Source organism: Scyliorhinus canicula, chromosome 14 (genome assembly GCF_902713615.1).
Source record: "Scyliorhinus canicula chromosome 14, sScyCan1.1, whole genome shotgun sequence".
Lineage (NCBI taxonomy): Eukaryota > Metazoa > Chordata > Chondrichthyes > Carcharhiniformes > Scyliorhinidae > Scyliorhinus > Scyliorhinus canicula.
Genome location: NC_052159.1, coordinates 13,608,628 through 13,628,029, shown reverse-complemented (window position 1 = coordinate 13,628,029; position 19,402 = coordinate 13,608,628).

Genomic DNA, 19,402 nt, shown 5'->3' with positions numbered 1-19,402 from the left:
CACCTGGAGTACTGCGTGCAGTTCTGGTCACCACATTATAGGAAGGATGTGGAAGCTTTGGAAAGGGTTCAGAGGAGATTTACTAGGATGTTGCCTGGTATGGAGGGAAGGTCTTACGAGGAAAGGCTCAGGGAATTGAGGTTGTTTTCATTAGAGAGGAGAAGGCTGAGAGGTGACTTAATAGAGACATATAAGATAGTCAGAGGGTTAGATAGGGTGGACAGTGAGAGTCTTTTTCCTCGGATGGTGATGACCAACACGAGGGGACATAGCTTTAAATTGAGGGGTGAGAGATATAGGACAGATGTCAGAGGCAGTTTCTTTACTCAGAGAGTAGTAGGGGTGTGGAACGCCCTGCCTGCAACAGTAGTAGACTCGCCAACTTTAAGGGCATTTAAGTGGTCACTGGATAGACATATGGATGAAAATGGAATAGTGTAGGTCAGATAGGCTTCAGATGGTTTCACAGGTCAGCGCAACATCGAGGGCCGAAGGGCCCGTACTGCGCTGTAGTGTTCTATGTTCTATATTCAGGATATGATGAGGAGGAAAATAGAGGTAAAAGGAGATGTAATCAGCGGATTTCAGAAAGTGCAAGATCTAGCTTAAAAAAGCAATTAATAATAATAATCACTCATTGTCACGAGTAGGCTTCAATGAAGTTACTGTGAAAAGCCCCTAGTCGCCACATTCCGGTGCCTGTTCGGGGAGGCTGGCGCGGGAGAGCAAAGAGGGAATATGAGAAAGCTCTGGCTGATAAAGTAGGGAAAATCCCCAGATATTCTATAAGTATATCAATGGCACAGTGACAATGATTAGCACGGCTGCCTCACAGCACCAGGGACCCAAGTTCGATTTCGACCTCGGGTGGCTGTGTGAAATTTGCACATTCTCCACTGGCCTGCGTGGGTTTCCGCCAGGTGCTCTGGTTTCCTCCCACAGTCCAAAGATGTGCAGATTAGGTGGATTGGCCATGATAAATTACCCTTAGTGTCCAAAGGTTAGGTGCGGTTATAAGGATATGGTGGGGATTGGACCTGTGGTCTTTCGAATGGTCGGTGCAGACTCAATGGGCCAAATGGTCTTCTTCTGCACTGTAAGGATTCTATGATTTGATGAGTCTATAAGAAGATAACAAGGGAAAGAGTATGGCCCATGAGGGACTAAGGAGACAACTGTAGGTGGAGCCAGAGGATATTGTTCGGGTGTTGAATGAAAACTTCACATCTGTCTTTATCCAAGCGAATGGTCTCGGCATGAAACTGAGGGAGAGCGACCATGAGGTTATGAGCAAATTGACATACGGAGTGAAAAGGTATTGGAGGTGTTGACAGGCTTAGTGATGGAAAGGGATAAGTATACCCCGCAGGGCAAGAGTTATAGCTGGGGGAAAGGCAATTATGATGCCATCAGACATGACTTAGGATGTGTTGGTTGGAGAAGTAGGCTGCAAGGGTTGGGCACACTGGATATGTGGAGCTTGTTCAAGGAACAGCTATTGCATGTTCTTGATAAGTACGTACCAGTCAGGCAGGGAGGAAGGGGTCGAGCGAGGGAACCGTGGTTTACCAAAGAAGTGGAATCTCTTGTTAAGAGGAAGAAGGAGGCCTATGTGAAGATGAGGCGTGAAGTTTCAGTTGGGGCGCTTGATATTTACAAGGAAGCGAGGAAGGATCTAAAGAGAGAGCTGAGACGAGCAAGGAGGGGACATGAGAAGTCTTTGGCAGGTAGGATCAAGGAAAACCCAAAAGCTTTCTATAGGTATGTCAGGAATAAAAGAATAACTAGGGTAAGAGTAGGGCCAGTCAAGGACAGTGGTGGGAAGTTGTGTGTGGAGGCTGAGGAGATAAGCGAGATACTAAATGAATACTTTTCGTCAGTATTCACTCAAGAAAAAGATAATATTGTGGAGGAGAATGCTGAGACCCAGGCTATTAGAATAGATGGCATTGAGGTGCGTAGGGAAGAAGTGTTGGCAATTCTGGACAAGGTGAAAATAGATAAGTCCCCGGGGCCGGATGGGATTTATCCTAGGATTCTCTGGGAAGCCAGGGAAGAGATTGCTGAGCCTTTGGCTTTGATTTTTAGGTCATCATTGGCTACAGGAATAGTGCCAGAGGACTGGAGGATAGCAAATGTGGTCCCTTTGTTCAAGAAGGGGAGTAGAGATAACCCCGGTAACTATAGGCCGGTGAGCCTAACGTCTGTGGTGGGTAAAGTCTTGGAGAGGATTATAAAAGATACGATTTATAATCATCTAGATAGGAATAATATGATTAGGGACAGTCAGCATGGTTTTGTGAAGGGTAGGTCATGCCTCACAAACCTTATCGAGTTCTTTGAGAAGGTGACTGAACAGGTAGACGAGGGTAGAGCAGTTGATGTGGTGTATATGGATTTCAGTAAAGCGTTTGATAAGGTTCCCCACGGTCGTCTATTGCAGAAAATACGGAGGCTGGGGATTGAGGGTGATTTAGAGATGTGGATCAGAAATTGGCTAGTTGAAAGAAGACAGAGAGTGGTAGTTGATGGGAAATGTTCAGAATGGAGTTCAGTGACGAGTGGCGTACCACAAGGATCTGTTCTGGGGCCGTTGCTGTTTGTCATTTTTATAAATGACCTAGAGGAGGGCGCAGAAGGATGGGTGAGTAAATTTGCAGACGACACTAAAGTCGGTGGAGTTGTAGACAGTGCGGAAGGATGTTGCAGGTTACAGAGGGACATAGATAAGCTGCAGAGCTGGGCTGAGAGGTGGCAAATGGAGTTTAATGTGGAGAAGTGTGAGGTGATTCACTTTGGAAAGAATAACAGAAATGCGGAATATTTGGCTAATGGTAAAATTCTTGGTAGTGTGGATGAGCAGAGGGATCTCGGTGTCCATGTACATAGATCCTTGAAAGTTGCCACCCAGGTTGATAGGGTTGTGAAGAAGGCCTATGGTATGTTGGCCTTTATTGGTAGAGGGATTGAGTTCCGGAGCCATGAGGTCATGTTGCAGTTGTACAAAACTCTAGTACGGCCGCATTTGGAGTATTGCGTACAGTTCTGGTCGCCTCATTATAGGAAGGACGTGGAAGCTTTGGAACGGGTGCAGAGGAGATTTACCAGGATGTTGCCTGGTATGGAGGGAAAATCTTATGAGGAAAGGCTAATGGACTTGAGGTTGTTTTCGTTAGAGAGAAGAAGGTTAAGAGGTGACTTAATAGAGGCATACAAAATGATCAGAGGGTTAGATAGGGTGGACAGCGAGAGCCTTCTCCCGCGGATGGAGGTGGCTAGCACGAGGGGACATAGCCTTAAATTGAGGGGTAATAGATATAGGACAGAGGTCAGAGGTGGGTTTTTTACGCAAAGAGTGGTGAGGCCGTGGAATGCCCTACCTGCAACAGTAGTGAACATGCCAACATTGAGGGCATTTAAAAATTTATTGGATAAGCATATGGATGATAAGGGCATAGTGTAGGTTAGATGGCCTTTAGATTTTTTCCATGTCGGTGCAACATCGAGGGCCGAAGGGCCTGTACTGCGCTGTATCGTTCTATGTTCTATGTTCTAAAAGTGGGCCATCTCCAGGTGCGGATAAATTGTGTCCCAGACTGCTAAGGTAGGCGAAGGAGGAGATTGCAGGGGCTCTGACCCAAATTTTTAATTCCTCTATGCTGGGGCACGGTAGCATAGTGGTTATCACTGTGGCTTCACAGCATGAGGGTCCCAGGTTAGATTTCCTGCTGGGTCACTGTCTGTGTTGGGTCTGCACGTTTTCCCCATGTCTGCATGGGTTTCCTCCGGGTGCTCCGGTGTCCTCCCACAGCCCAAAGATGTGCAGGTTAGGTGGATTGGCCATGCTAAATAGCCCTTAGTGTCCAAAAAGATTAGAAGAGGTTATTGGGTTAGGGGGATAGGGTGGAAGTGAGGGCTTGAGTGGGCCGAATGGCCTCCTGCTGCACTGTATGTTCTATGTTCACTCTGGCCACGGGAGAGATGCCAGTGGACTGGAGAACAGTTGATGTGGTCCCACTATATAAGAAAGGTTGCAGCGATAAGCCAGGGAACCACACAACAGTGAGTCTCACATCAGTGGTAGGGAAACTATTGGAGAGAATTCTGAAGGCTAGAAGTGATCTCCACTTGGAGAGGCAAGGTTTTATCAGGGATAGTCAGCATAGCTTTGTCAGTGAGAGATCATGAATAAAAAAAATTGAGAAGGTGACTAGGTGTGTAGATGGGGATAGTGCAGTTGATGTAATTTACATTGATTTCAACAAAGTATTTGACAAGGTCTCACATGGGAGATTAAAAAGAAGGCAAATGCACATGGGATACAGGGTAAATCGATAAGGTATAATCAAAACTGGCTTAGCTGTGGGAGACAAAGGGTGATGACAGACTGAGGGTGATGATCGAGGGTAATGACAGTGACTGGATGACAGTATCCAGTGGTAATTGATTGATTTGATTTATTCTCACATTGAGCGAAGTAAAGTATTTTTCTGCGGCTGAGGGAGGTACACATTACGTACATAGTAGACAAGGAGAATAATCAACAGAGAACATTGACAAATGGTATATATACAAACAGTGATTGGTTACAGTGCGGAACAAGGGCCAAACAAAGCAAATACATGAGCAAGAGCAGCATCGGGTGTCGTGAATAGTGTTCTTACAGGGAACAGATCAGTCCAAAGGGGAGTCGTTGACGAGTCTGGTAGCTGTGGGGAAGAAGCTGTTCCTATGTATGGATGTGCGAGTCTTTAGACTTCTGTATCTCCTGCCTGATGGAAGGGTCTGGAAGAGGGCAAAACCTGGGTGGGAGGGGTCTCTGATAATGCTGTCTGCCTTCCTGAGGCAGCGGGAGGGGTATACAGAATCAGTGTGGGGGTGGCAAGCTTGTGTGATGCGTTGGGCTGAGTTCACCACACTCTGCAGCTTCTTGCGATCTTGGACCGAGCAGTTGCCATACCAGGCTGTGATGCAGCCCGATAGGATGCTTTCTATCGCACATCTGTAAAAGTTTGTGAGAGTCGATGCAAACATGCCAAATTTCTTTAGCTTCTGCAGGAAGTCGAGACATTGTTGGGCTTTCTTGACTATTACATCAACGTTAGTGGACCAGGACAGACTGTTGGTGATGGTGACACCCAGGAATTTAAAGCTCTCGACCATCTCCACTTCAGAGCCATTGATACAGATGGGGGGGGGGGGGTCGTGTTACGCTTCCTGAAATCGATGATCAGTTCCTTGGGGCACGATTCCCCACTGCCCACATCGGTTGGGAGAATAGCGGGAGAGCCTCCCGACATTTTTTGCACCCTCCCGCTATTCTCCCCCCCCCCCCCCATGCCCGACCCACGTCACGAATCACCGCTCGCCGTTTTTTACAACGAGCGGCGATTCTCCGCGGCCGATGGGCCGAGCGGCCGGGCCTTTACGCCCATTTTTTCACAGCAGCAAACACACCCGCTTGCTGCCGTCTTAAAAACGGGCGCTGGATGCCCGTTTGGGGCATCCAGAAGCCCATTTGGGGCGGGAGCACCACTGTTGTACTCGGGAGGGGACAGGCCCGCGATTGGTGCCCACCGATCATCGGGCCTGCGTCCAAAAGGGACGCACTCTTTCGCCTCTGCCGCCCGACAAGATCAAGCCGCCACATCTTGTCGGGTGGCGGTGGAGAAATGCGGAACCGCGCAATGGCGTGATGACGTCATCCGCGCATGCGTGGGTTGGAGCTGGCTCCAACCTGCGCATGCGCGGCTGATGTCATACAGACGCCAGCCGCGCGCCCTTAACGACCGTCGTTAAGGCCGCGATGCCTTGATTCCCGGGGTCCCGCTCCTAGCCCCGATGGTGGGGGGGGGGGGGGGAATCGGGTCCCGGGAACGGGCGTGAAGGCTGCCGTGAAACACGGCCAGTTTCACGGCAGCCTTTACGACTCTCCGCATTTGCGTAGAATCTCGCCCTTGGTCTTTCAGACATTTAGAGAGAGGTTGTTTTCAGTACACCATGCAAACTAGTGATTTATCTCCTTCGTCCAGTCTGATTCGTCATTGCTTGAGATACAGCCCACCACGGTTGTATCATCCGCAAACGTATAGATTGAGGTGAGCTAAATCTTGCCACAGTCATGTGTGTATAGGGAGTACAGTCAAAGACTGAGCACACATCCTTGCGGGGCCCCGGTGTTGAGGACTATTGTGGAGGAGATGCTGTTGCCTATCCTGACAGATTGTGATCTGTTGGTGAGAACGTCAAGGATCCAGCAGAACAGGGAGGGGTTAAGTCCAAGATTGCGGAGTTTGGGTATTAGTTGTGTCGGGATAATGGTGTTGAAGGTGGAGCTGTAGTCGATGGACAGCAGTCTTATATACATGTCCTTGTCGTGGTGTTTGAATGTTGATTGTAGAGCCAGGGAGATAGCATCTGCTGTGGACCGGTTGCGGTGATAGGTAAATTGCAGTGGATCGAGACCGTCTGGGAGGCTGGCAGTGATCCGTCTCATGACGAACTGCAGGTGTACCGCAGGGATCTGTGCTGAGTCCCCTATTATTTGTTGTTTATATAAACAACTTCGATAACTATGTGGGGTAAGATCAATAACTTTGCAGATGACAAAAAGATTGGCTGGGTGGGTAACAGTGAGATTGTGTCTTGGGTTTCAGAAAGATATAGACGGGATGGTCAAATGGGCAGATAAGTGGCAGATGGAATTTAACCCTGAAAAGTGTGAGGCGATACACTTTTGAAGAAGAAATTTGATAAGGAAATATTTAATGAACGGCCTGACATGAGAAAGTTCCAAAGGGACCTTGGCGTGTTTGTCCGTAGATCTCTGAAGGCGGGAGGGCAGGTTATTAGGGTGGTGAAAAAGGGCATATGGGACACTTGCCTTTATCAATCGATGGATACATTACAGAAGCAGGGAGGTCATGTTGGAGTTGTATAGAACTTTACTGGTCTTGTATACATTAAAATGGAGCACCAGTAAAAAAGGTGCATAAGAATACTGGTCTGAATTGTTTTTTTCCTTCTGGGCAAGGTAGTCTATTAGCACATAAATAATAAAAGGATAAGAAAAGAAAGAATAGGGCCAATTACAGATGCAAAAAGTGGGGATTGTGGAGGCAGGAGAAATAGTGGAGATATTAAATAAACACATTGCATCTGTCTTTACAAAGGAAAGAGATGCTAATCAGGCCAAGGTGAGAGAGGACATAACTGGTCCACTCGAGGAATTCATAATTGAGAAGGAGGAGGTGTTCAAAAGGCTATCTACACTAAAAATTGCTAAAACGCCAGGACCAGATGAGGTGGATCCCAGGGGCCTGAGGGAGGTGAGCGTGAAAATTTCAGAGGCTCTTGGTGCGAATCTTCCAGTCTTCCTTAGGCTGGAGGACTGGAGATTTGGGAAAAGAAAACTAGGAGCAAGAGGAGGCCATTCATCCCATCGAATCTGCTCCACCAGAATAAGAATGTTACACCTTTGCTCAATAATGAGTGCAACTATAATATCGACAATTACAGACCAGTCAGCTTGACTTTGGTGGTAGGGAAACTTCTGGAAGCTATAGTTCGGGACAGTATTAGTAGCCCTTTATACAGGTGCGGGATAATTGAGGAATGCCAGCACGGATTCATTCAGGGAAATCATGTTTAATTAAACTTTTTGAGATAGTAACAGAGAAGGTTGATGAGGGCAATGCTGTTGATGTGGTGCATGTGGATTTTCCAAGGCACATGAAACAGTGCAACACCACAGACCTGTGAGCAAAATTCTACCTTGCAGAATAGATGGGAAAGTAGGCACTTGGGAAAGAAATTGACTGGATGACAGGAAACGGAGAGTAGTGATAAATAGATGTCTTTCAAATTGGAGGAAGGCTTGTTGTGGAATTCCCCAGGGGTCAGTGTTGGGACTCTTGCTTTGTGGTTGAAATTAATGAACTAGACTGTGGTGTGCAGGGCGTGATTTAAAAATTTGGGGATTATGCGAAGATTGGAAACATTATCAACTGTGATGAAGATCGTCTTGAACTTCTCTTTTTTAATGAATGTAAAGTGCCCAATTCTTTTTGTTTCCAATTAAGGGGCAATTTAGCGTGGCCAATCCACCTACCCTGAACATTTTTGGGTTGTGGGGCTGCGATCCACGCAGACACGGGGAGGATGGTCTTGAACTTCAGAAGGACACAGACATGTTGGTGAATTGGAGAGACAGGTGGCAGATTAAGTTCAATACAGAGAAGTGTGAGGTAATACATTTTAGGGAAAAGAATGTGGAGAGACAGTGTAAACTCTGAAGGAGGTGCAGGGACAGAGGGATGTGTTTATATACATAAGTAATTAAAGGTGGCAGGGCATGTTGAGAGGACAGTTGATAAAGCTTATAGTATCGATGGGCCGAATGCCCCCCCCCCCCCCCCCCCCCCCCCAGGGGCTGGTTTAGCACATTGGGCTAAATCGCTGGCTTTTAAAGCAGACCAAGGCAGGCTAGCAGCACGGTTCAATTCCCGTACCAGCCTCCCCGAACAGGTGCCGGAATGTGGCGACTAGGGGCGTTTCACAGTAACTTCATTGAAGCCTACTCGTGACAGTAAGCGATTTTCATTTTCATTTCATTTCATTTCTGCACTGTAAATTCTATGAATCTATGAATCTTAGGTTTTATGAATAGAGGCATTGAATACAAGAGTAAGGAGGTGATGTTGAATTTGTCTGAGACATTAGTTTGGCCTCACCAGTTCTGGGTACTATTCTTGAGGAAAGGTGCGAAGGGATTGGAGAGAGTACAGAAGAGATTCACAAGAATTATTCCAGGGATAAAGAAGTGTGTCTATGAGGATAGATTGGAGAGGTTGGGTCTGTTTTTCTTGTAGAAAAGAAGGCTGAGAAGAGAATTGGTAGAGGTATTAAGATCCTGAAGGGTACGGACAGAGTAAATAGTGCAAAACTGTCCCCACTCAATACAGCATCAAATACGAGAGAGCACAGATTAAAAATATTTGGCAAAAAGAGTAAGAGTGGTGTGAGGAGAAGTGTTTTCACCTCGAGGATGGCTGGAGCCTGGAATGAATTACCCCAGAGGGTGATGCAGGCAGATTCGATCAAGGTATTCAAAAGGGAATTGGTTTGCTATCTGGAAAGAGAGGATGTGCAAGGTTACGGGGATAAGGCAGGGGACTGGGACTGGGTTGAATGCTCTTTCAGAGAGCCAGTACAGACTCTATGTACCGAATAACATCCTGCTGAATAGCAAAGATTCTGTGAAGCCCAAAGGGCACATGAAGAAAATTGGCAAATGAATAAATGTCAATTTGAAACAAAAACCTGAGCAAACCGATTTTACTCACAGATGAGTAAATTTTGGAATACTTTACGGAGCAGAAAAATAGCGGGAAAAAACATTGAGTGGAACTATGCTCTCATCCCCGCCCCCAATCCCCCACTGACACGGTTGTCTTTCCGGTGACAAAGATGGCTTAGCATTGGCAGCTGGGGAGGTATTACGGTCCCACCGATGTCTGTGACATTTTGGGCGGTCGTCTTTGTGGGACTCAAACACCCTACCAGCAGGAAGGTGGTGGAAAACCCTGCTGATTGTTCCTTTTTGCACATACTATATGCCATGTTGTGAAAGAAGAGGTACTTGAGCTTCTATAGGCCAACTAACCTTCTTTGTTTTATTTAGTTTTTGCCTGTTGCGCCCTTGTGAAATTATCTTTACAGACAAAGCACAGAAGGGGGCAATTTGCTCCGCTGTGCTTCTTTGAATGAGTTGTCTAGTTCGTCCCACAACTCCTGCTCTTTCCGCTTATCCCTCTAAATTTCTACTCTTCAAGCATTTACCCAATTCCCTTCTGAAAGTTATTACTGAATCTGCTGGCACTATTGTATTGCAAGAAGTCTTACAACACCAGGTTAAAGTCCAACAGGTTTGTTTCAAATCACTAGCTTTCGGAGTAATGCTCCTTCCTCAGGTGAAGGAAGGAGCAGTGCTCCGAAAGATAGTGATTTGAAACAAACCTGTTGGACTTTAACCTGGCGTTGTAAGACTTCGTACTGTGCCCTCCCCAGTCCAACACCGCCATATCCACATCATGGCTACTATTGTATTGGGCATTGCATCACAACAACTTGATGAACAAAAACAATACGAAAAATGCCAAATTCCTTAAATCTGTCTCCTCTGGCGGCTGACCCCCCTGTCAGTAGTTTCTCCTTATTAACTCTTATCAAAACCCTTGCTAACTCAGAACACCTCCTTTTTCCACCGCATTGAGCTCACAAAGGCCTCGGAGCAAATTAGATCTCAAGCACCATATAAGGAAATTGAATTTTCAATTTGATTTTCCTTCCCAGCTCTGCTAAGTATCTGCAGTGAGTATATATTGACAATAAATATTCCATTATTGGGCAACTATGCACAACTGAGGCTGGAACATGTTATTAGCGCGCTGCTTCAGATTAATGTTAGTCACAGTTCCGTGACTAATCTTCCATGCTCTTGTTTTGTCATGATTCCAAAGAGTTGTAAATTAGGAGGTGTTTTGTTTTCCATCTAGCTTAATACCATTCACGTCTTGATGACCCAGTGCTTGTCCAGAATCGGCCTGCACACATTGGCAGAGAAATTACAGGATCTCGTCTCTTTTTTTCTTGCTGCTTATTCCCACCTAGCACTCAGGGGATTCAGATACAAAAGTTTATTAAACATAATCATGAATTTTTTCTTCAGCAGTTCTTCTGCTGGAGGCATTTATTTCTCTATCCATGACAAAAGCTGGACTTCTTTTAAACTAAAGCTTAGGGTGAGCAGACCGACCCCAAGTCTATCTCAGCTGGAGGAGGGATTAAACCCCATTGTGTTTGTGTAAATCAGCTCCCCGTGCCAGCTCATTAAGCCAACTTAAAATTGCTAGAATTGTGTCCATGTCGTATTTCTAACTTTTAAAATATGGGTATTATTCAGTGTGGAATCTTCTTAACTGACTTGTTCCTTTTAATGAATGGACAATGTCGTGCCCCGGTGGCCATCGAAGGTCAGATGACCTCTCCTGTGCATTAAAGGACTGGCTGACTCACTGTCTAAAAGAAGGTAAAAAGGTATGTTCCAGACCGAAAGCTGCTCGCCACACCCTGGGCTAGAATACAAGACCAGGGCTGTACTTCTGAGAATGTATAAGGCTCCCATTTGGAGTATTGTGAGCAGTTTTGGGCCCTGTATCTAAGAAAGGATGTGCTGGCCTTGGAAAGGGTCCAGAGGAGGTTCACAAGAATGATCCCTGGAATGTCGTATAAGGAACAGTTGAGGACTCCGGGTCTGTATTCATTGGAGTTTAGAAGGATGAGGGGGCATCTTATTGAAACTTACAGGATACTGCGTGGCCTGGATAGAGTGGACGTGGAGAGGATGTTTCCACTTGTAGGAAAAACTAGAAGCAGAGGACACAATCGCAGACTAAATGGACGATCCTTTAAAACAGAGATGAGGAGGAATTTCTTCAGCCAGAGGGTGGTGAATCTGTGGAACTCTTTGCTGCAGAAGGTTGTAGAGGCCATATCACTGAGCGTCATTAAGACAGAGAAAGATAGGCTCTTGATTAATAAGGGGATCAGGGGTTATGGGGAGAAGGCAGGAGAAAAATATCAGCCATGGTTGAATGGCGGAGCAGACTCGATGGGCCGAGTGGCCTAATTCTGCTCCTATGTCTTATGGTCTTTTGGAAGGCCATCAAAAGACACACCTGAACAGAATGGGCCTTCTGATAACTTAAGAAAGGTAATTGTTTCAGCTCATTGTTTCAATACACTGAAACGGGACGCTGCTCATCAATCTACCAACACTCTTTGATAAGGAATCCACAATTGTGAGCAGTCACATGGTGAAGCAGCCATGCTTGTCCCTTTTAATCTTTAAATTCATAGAATTCCTGAGAGGCCGTTCGGCCCATAAGTCTGCATCGGCCCCCTGAAAGGGCACCCACCGAGTCCCATTCCCCGGCCCTATCCCTGTAACATAACCTGCATATCTTTGGTCACTAAGGGCAATTTGACATAACCAATCCACCTAACCTGCACATCTTTGGACTGTGGGAGGAAAACGGAGCACCCGGAAGAAACCCACGCACACACGGGGAGAACGTGTAAACTCCACACAGACAGTCACCCAAAGTCGAACTCAAACACGGGCCCCTGGTGCTGTGAGGCAGCAGTGCTAACCACTGTGCCACAGCATCGCTGCTATCTGCAGAAGGAAAGACATGAGGAGAAGGCAGTAACATCAATGCCTGAAAGCGGCATCGTAAGCTCTCCAAGCCTGTTCCATTTTCGGAACGACCAAGACAGCAAACCGAGTAGTTGACAAAAAGCTGAATTAGTGTCTTACAAACAGCCCACCACTTTGAGACAATCCTGCAAATAACTTTGATTGTGAAATTCATCTAAATTTCACTTTAAGACCCAAAATGTACCCTCTCCAAAACAAGATGACCACAGAAAGTGTGCACTATTTCTTTTTTTAATTATAACTTTTAAAAGTGCACTATTCTCCTCAAATGTATTTTTCTTGAGGATGTTTCTGTGTGATTGTGTGACCAACATTAGGTTTTGGGGTGAGTGCTGAAGTAAATAATGATCATTACCAATTTAAACCCACGTAAAGCTTGCTGCTGATTATTCTTATCCATCTACACACGCAGGGGTTAAAAACACACAGCACACATCTTCCTCTCAAAAATTCACTGATTATGGGAAGTTGGGAAGGGGATAAGGATTTCAGCAGATCTCTCTTACCCTGACAAATGGCAAGAAAGTCTAAGGTGCGCGGGCAGCATGGTGGCGCAGTAGGTTAGCCCTACAGCTTCACGGCGCCGAGGTCCCAGGTTCAATCCCGGCTCTGGGTCACTGTCCATGTGCAGTTTGCACATTCTCCCCGTGTTTGCGTGGGTTTCGCCCCCACAACACAAAGATGTGCAGACTAGGTGGATTGGCCACGTTAAATTGCCGCGTAATTGGAAAAAATGAATTGGGTACTCTAAATTTATATATTTTTTACAAAGTCTAAGGTGCGAACAGTGCTGGCTGAACATTTCCTCCTTCACTGCCAAAACTGGAAGAGATAGAGGATAAGGAACCTGAGACAGATCGGGTTATCTCAGCAGAAAAAAATGCAGAGACTGGAGTTAGTGTTCCAAGAATGAGAAAGGGAAATTTTGAAGAGAAAGGAAAGTGAAAGGCTTGAAAGAAGAGAGGAGAGGGAATTCCAGGAGCGAGAGAGAGAGAGAGAGAGAGCCCTCTAGAGTGAGACGTTTGAGAAGGTGTTACAAATAAAAAAGGACAGTGAAATAAGACAGATCAACTTGAATAGAGTGAAATTGTCTTGCAGAAGGAGGCCACTTGGCCCATCGAGTCTGCACCGGCCCTTACAAAGAGCACCCTACTCAAGCCCACGGATCTACCCTATCCCCATAACGCAGTAAACCTAACTCAGCCTTTTAGGGCACTCAGGGTAATTTAGCATGGCCAATCCACCCAACCCGCACATCTTTGGACTGTGGGAGGAAACCGGAGCACCCGGAGGAAACCCATGCACACACGGGGAGAATGTGCAGACTCCGCACAGAGAGTGACCCAAGCCGGGAATCAAACCTGGGACCCTGGAGCTGTGAAACAACTGTGCTAACCACTATGCTAACGTGCTGGATTCATGTAGTGGAGAAGCTGCTAGTAACTCAAGTGACCCTCATTCAGAGCAAAGCCTTGGTTTTTTTTAATATAAATTTAGAGTACCCAATTCATGTTTTCCCAATTAAGGGGCAATTTAGCGTGGCGAATCCACCTCCCCTGTACATCTTCATGTTGTGGGGGTGAAACGCACGCAAACACAGGGAGAATGTGCAAACTCCACACAGACAGTGATCCAGAGCCGGGATCGAACCTGGGACCTCGGCGCCATGAGGCAGCAATGCTAACCACTGTGCTGCCTTTTGTTGTTTTTGAAGTATTCCTGGTTAGTACCGAAATTTGATGAAGGTAACATTGAAGCGTTCTTCATAGCCTTTGAGAAGCTTGCAAATGAATTAAAGAGGCCTGGAGAAATTTGAATCCTCCTGATGCAAGGTCAATTCACAGGAAAATCCCACATGGATCAATCCATATTCCATGCTGGGAGCACTTGAAAGTATGGGCAAACATAAACTGCTACCCTGAGTGCTCATGAACTATTCTTCAGGAGAATATAACTCCAGAGATATAACTCCAATCAAACAGCTTGCATTTGACCTCCAACACCGAGTCTTGCTTTCAATTGCAGATTTTATTCATTGAATTTAAATTCCATCAACTGTCATGGTAGGATTTAAGCCCATGTCCCCGAACATTAACCTGGGTCTCTGGATTACTGTCCACTGATGCCACCACCATGTGACCATCTCCTAAAGACCACAAGATGTAGAAGCAGAAATAGTCCACTCGACTCATCGAGTCTGCTCCTCATTCAATGAGATCAGGGCTGATCTGATAACCCACAACTTCACTTTCCTGCCTTATTGCCACAACCCTTGATTCTCTTTACTGATTAAAAATCTGTCCAACTCAGCCTTGAACATATTTAATGATCCAACCTCCACAGCTCTATGTGGCAAAGAATTCATAACACCCTGAGAAAATAAATTTTGCCTTGTCTCTGTGTTAGATGGTCGACCTCTTACTCTGAGATTGCGCCACAAGAGGAGACAACCTCTCAGCATCTGCCCTGTCAAGCTTGCTGAGAATTCTATATGTCTCAATAAGGTCACCTCTCATTCTTCTAAACTCCAAAGAGTACAGACCTAATCTATTCAACCTCTCCTCATATCCCTGTACATATTCCCTTAGATAAGGGGACCAAAGCATATTTTCAGTATTCTAGGTGTGGCCTAACCAGTGCCTGATAAAGTTTCAGCATAACTTCCCTATTTTATACTCCATTCCATTTGAAATAAAGGACAGCATTCCATTTGTTTTCCCAATTACCTGCAGAACTTGCAGGCTAGCCTTTGGTGATTTATGCACTAGGACCTCCATATCCCTCTGTGCTGCCGTTTTCTGCTGTCTTGCTCCATTTAAATAATACTCAGCTCCTTTATTCTTCCTACCAAATTGCTTAACTTCACATTTTCCGACATCGTATTCTACCTGCTGTTATGAGAATGTCGCTTTAAGAAATGTTTGGCTGCTCATGTTACTGCAGTGATGTCAGAGTGTGGGTGGAGCTGAGCTCTGGCTCTGCTTTTTAGTTTCACTTTGAGAAAAGCTTGGGTGTGTCTGTGTCTTTTTGGTTTCGTTTTCAGTGTTGGAGCTGAAGCCAGACAAAGCAGGTGTACTGTTTTTCTCTCTGCCATGAAAAGACTATCTCTTGATCATCTGGTGAATTCAGAATTATAAATGTTCTCAGTAGTGAATGTAAACCTGATGTGCTTCTGTTAAAAGGTGTGTCTTTTGTCTTCTGGATATTGTTTGGAAAGTTATTAAGGATTACTTTGGGTTGTATTCTTTGGTGGTTGTATTTGAATTAATGGTTGCTACGATGTTCACTATGTTTTAAAAAGGTGAACTTGAGTTCATAGAATAGACATTGTTTTGCTTTAAAAAGTACTTTTCCATTTCTGTTGTACCACACCTGTAGAGTGGGCCGTGTACTCCCCATACCACAATCTATTAAAAGTTGTGCGTCAGGTGAACTCCATGATACACTATGGGGTTCTCTAAACCCTGGCCCATAACAAATTGGGGGCTCGAGGGGGATAAAAGTCTATCTATTGGATTGGATTAGTGAACTTAAAGTGAGTGAGGTGGAGCATATTGTGGTTGCTTTTCAGGTGTGGTATTCTAGTTTAAGTGGGGAGTGTGTTGTGGACAATGGCTCTTTCAGAGGCTCAGAAGTTTTTGGGGGTGGAGACAGTCACAGGCAATACCTTATGGATAGAGACTAAAAGTAGACTTAGATTTGGCAAAAACATTGCAGCTAACATTACCTGACAAAATGCGAAAAGATGAGGTAATTATGGTGGTGGCTGAACATTTAAAGTTGTCTGAGATACAGTTTGACTCATTGGAAATGGCAAATATTCAGTTACAAATTAAACAAATGAAATGGCCACAGGACATGTGGGTATTACTGTTTTAAACAAAGCTGATAGGTAGGGCTAGTGAAGTGTTTGCATCACTACCGGAGGAGGTATCTGGGACGTATGAGGAGGTGAAAAAATCCATCTTGCGTGCATATGAACTAGTCCCTGAAGCCTACAGACAAAGGTTTAGAAATTTAAGGAAAGAACCTGGTCAAACATAGATGGAGTTCGTAAGGATCAAACAGGGTAATTTTGAAAGGTGGATAAGGGTCTTGAAAATAGACCAAACGTATGAAGCTCTCCAAGAAATTATACTTTGGAGGAGTTTAAAAATTCAATTCCTGATGTAGTGAGAACTCATGTGGAAGAGCAGAGGTTAAAACTGAGATTAAGGGCAGCACGGTGGCCTAGTGGTTAGCACAACCGCCTCACGCCACTGAGGTCCCAGGTTCGATCCCGGCTCTGGGTCACTGTCCGTGTGGAGTTTGCACATTCTCCCCGTGTCTGCGTGGGTTTCGCCCCCACAACCCAAAAATGTGCAGAGTAGGTGGATTGGCCACTCTAAATTGCCCCTTAATAGAAAAATTAATTGGGTAATCTAAATTTATTTAAAAAAAACTGAGATTAGCAGCAGAAATAGCAGATGATTATGAATTAGTTCATAAATCAAAGCTTGGTTTCCGACATCAGTTTCAGCTGTGAGGGATAGAAACTGGGGACATGAGAAATACTCAATTGGTAAAGGTAAAGGTGATCTCATGGGACATAGTAAGGAGAGTGTACCTCAGATTAAAAAAGCAATCCAGGAGGGTGGAAAAGAAATGAAAAGTTTCAAATGTTTTCACTGTAATAAACTAGGCCATGTAAAGTCAGTGTTGGTGGTTGAAGAAAAGCACTGGGAAGGCTGATGTGGTAAAACAGGATAGGACAGTGGGGTTTGTTAAAGTGGTAAAGGAAAGCCCAAGTGAAGCGAAGGAGGTGCAAAAGATTGTACAGCCTGATCAAGAGGTGATTGATAAGAAGGTGCCAGATCTCTTTGAAGAATTTATTTAAGTGGGTAAAGTTTACTCATGTGTATCAGGAGGAGCAGGTAAAGAAGTCACAATTTTAAGAGATACAGGTGTTAGTCAATCTTTAATGGTAAGAGATGAGGAGTTATGTAGTTTGGGGAGAATATTGCCAGAAAAGGTGGTGATATGTGGAATTCAGGGTGAGAGTAGCAGTGTTCCATTATATAAGGTAAGGTTGTTTGAAGGTAAATCCACATTTGATATGTGGGAGGCTTTGAAAGAGAGGTTGATTAGAGTGCAGGACAGACATGTCCCTGTGAAAATGAAGGATAGAAATGGCAAGATTAGGGAACCATGGATGACAGGTGAAATTGTGAGACTAGCTAAGAGGAAAAAGGAAGCATACATAAGGTCCAGGCGGCTGAAGGCAGACAAAGCCTTGGAAGAATATCGGGAATGTAGGACCAACCTGAAACGAGGAATCAAGAGGGCTAAAAGGGGTCATGAAATATCTTTAGCAAACAGGGTTAAGGAAAATCCCAAAGCCTTTTATTAATATACAAGGAGCAAGGGGGTAACTAGAGAAAGGGTTGGCCCACTGAAGGACAAAGGAGGAAAGTTATGTGGAATCAGAGAAAATGAGTTGAGATTCTTCACGAGCACTTTGCATCGGTATTCACCGGGGGAGAGGGACATGACGGATGTTGAGGTTAGGGATAGATGTTTTATTACTCTAGGTCAAGTTGGCATAAGGAGGGAGGATGTGGTGGGTATTCTAAAAGGCATTAAGGTGGACAAGTGCCCAGGTCCGGATGGTATCTATCCCAGGTTACTGAGGGAAGTGAGAGAGGAAATAGTTGGGGCCTTAACAGACATCTTTGCAGCATCCTTGAACACGGGTGAGGTACGGGAGGACTGGAGAATTGCTAATGTTGTCCCTTTGTTTAAGAAGGGTAGCAGGGATAATCCAAGGAATTATAGACCGGTGAGCCTGACATTAGTGGTAGGGAAGCTGCTGGAGAAGATACTGAGGGATAGGATCTATTTCCATTTGGAAGAAAATGGGCTTATCAGTGATAGGCAACATGGTTTTGTGCAGGGAAGCTCATGTCTTACCAACTTAATAGAATTCTTTTGAGGAAGTGACAAAGTTGATTGATGAGGGAAGGGCTGTAGATGTCATAAACATGGACTTCAATAAGGCATTTGATAAGGTTCCGGATGGTAGGCTGCTGGAGAAAGTGAAGTCTCATGGGGTCCAGGGTGTACTAGCTAGATGGATAAAGAACTGGCTAGGCAAGTAGTAGTAGTGGAAGGGAGTTTCTCAAAATGGAGAACTGTGACCAGTGGTGTTCCACAGGGATCCGTGCTGGGACCACTGTTGTTTGTGATAAACATAAATGATCTGGAGGAAGGTATAAGTGGTCGGATTAGCAAGTTTGCAGATGACACTAAGATTGGTGGAGTAGCAGATAGTGAAGGGGACTGTCAGAGAATACAGCAGAATATAGATAGATTGGAGAGTTGGGCGCAAAAATGGCAGATGGAGTTCAATCCGGGCAAATGCGAGGTGATGCATTTTGGAAGATCCAATTCAAGAGCGAACTATACGGCAAATGAAAAAGCCCTGTGGAAAATTGATGTACAGAGAGATCTGGGAGTTCAGGTCCATTGTACCCTGAAGGTGGCTTCACAGGTGGATAGAGTGGTCAACAAGGCATACTGCATGCTTTCCTTCATCGGAATAGGTATTAAGTACAAGAGTTGGCAGGTCAAGTTACAGTTGTAGGACTTTGGTTAAGCCACATTTGGAATACTGCATGCAATTCTGGTCGCCACATTACCAAAAGGATATGGATGCTTTGGAGAAGGTGCAGAGGAGGTTCACCAGGATGTTGCCTGGTATGGAGGGCGCTAGCTATGAAGAAAGGTTGAGTAGATTAGGATTATTTTCGTTAGAAAGACGGAGGTTGAGGGGGGACCTCATTGAAGTCTACAAAATCATGAGAGGTATAGACAGGGTGGATAGCAAGAAGCTTTTTCCCAGAGTGGGGGATTCAATTACTAGGGGTCATGAGTTCAAAGTGAGAGGGGAAAAGTTTAAGGGAGATGTGCGTGGAAAGTTCTTTACCAGAGGGTGGTGGGTGCCTGGAACGCATTGCCGGCGGAGGTGGTAGAGGCGGGCACGATAGCGTCATTTAAGATGTATCTAGACAGATACATGAATGGGCAGGGAGAAGAGGGATACAGATCCCTAGAAAATAGGCGACAGTTTTAGATAGAGGATCT